Source organism: Ornithorhynchus anatinus, chromosome X1 (assembly GCF_004115215.2).
Source record: "Ornithorhynchus anatinus isolate Pmale09 chromosome X1, mOrnAna1.pri.v4, whole genome shotgun sequence".
Lineage (NCBI taxonomy): Eukaryota > Metazoa > Chordata > Mammalia > Monotremata > Ornithorhynchidae > Ornithorhynchus > Ornithorhynchus anatinus.
The window spans coordinates 64,768,869-64,769,591 of NC_041749.1; the positions used below are offsets into that span (position 1 = coordinate 64,768,869).

Sequence of the window (723 nt, forward strand, 5' to 3'; positions counted from 1 at the left end):
TAAGCCCCTTCTTGCTCCCAACAGTGACAATGCTATGTGGAGAGAGGGGGATGGGCTACTGGCTGTCAGCAATTTTGTCAACTAGTACAGTCCCTTCACAATTGTGTTTTCAAAGACTCTCCAGGGGAATTAGAGTGTGTAGGCCAGAGTCCCCAAGCCCCTTTCAGATGCAGGGTATCTGGGGCGGGACCTGGGGAAGGTGTGGAGAAAGTTTGGGATGGGTCCTTAGTCATCAATGAGTGGTTTGTAATGAGTGGTTACCCTCTCAGGGTCACACCTGGAGAGTTTCCAGTACTCTGCCAGTCTGGGCTGCCAGAGGCAGAGTCAAGCAGAGCCCTATTCATTTCATTCCTAGCTTGGCCAGTGGCTAGCGAGTGGAAGGCAGTCTGCTACAAATCAAAACTCATCTGTGCTGGGCAGCGGCAGCATGGGAGAGAGTCAAGAGTGGAGACTCGAGTATACTGTGCAGAAGGTGGCAATGGTAAACCATTTCTGTATTTTTACCAAGAAAACTCTATGGATATGCTACCAGAACGATTGCAGATGGAGAATGGGGCATTCTGGGAGGGATGTGTCCATGGTGCCGCTATGGGTCAAAAACGACTTGAAGACATAAGACAAGAAAACGAGTGGTTACTGTGTGCTTGGAAGAATACAACAACAGAAGGAAAAGACAAGGCCCCTGCCCTCAAGAAGCTTAAACTCTAAGGGAGGATACACGTA

At 49.2% G+C, this 723-nt stretch overlaps 1 non-coding gene across 1 annotated transcript; it reads left to right on the forward strand.

The window, feature by feature from the left end:
- The first annotated feature begins 259 nt into the window (after positions 1-259).
- On the forward strand, positions 260-397 carry LOC114806959. Its single transcript, XR_003755012.1, has one exon. It is a non-coding gene; the product is annotated as a small nucleolar RNA SNORA7 (small nucleolar RNA).
- The last annotated feature ends 326 nt before the right edge of the window (positions 398-723 follow it).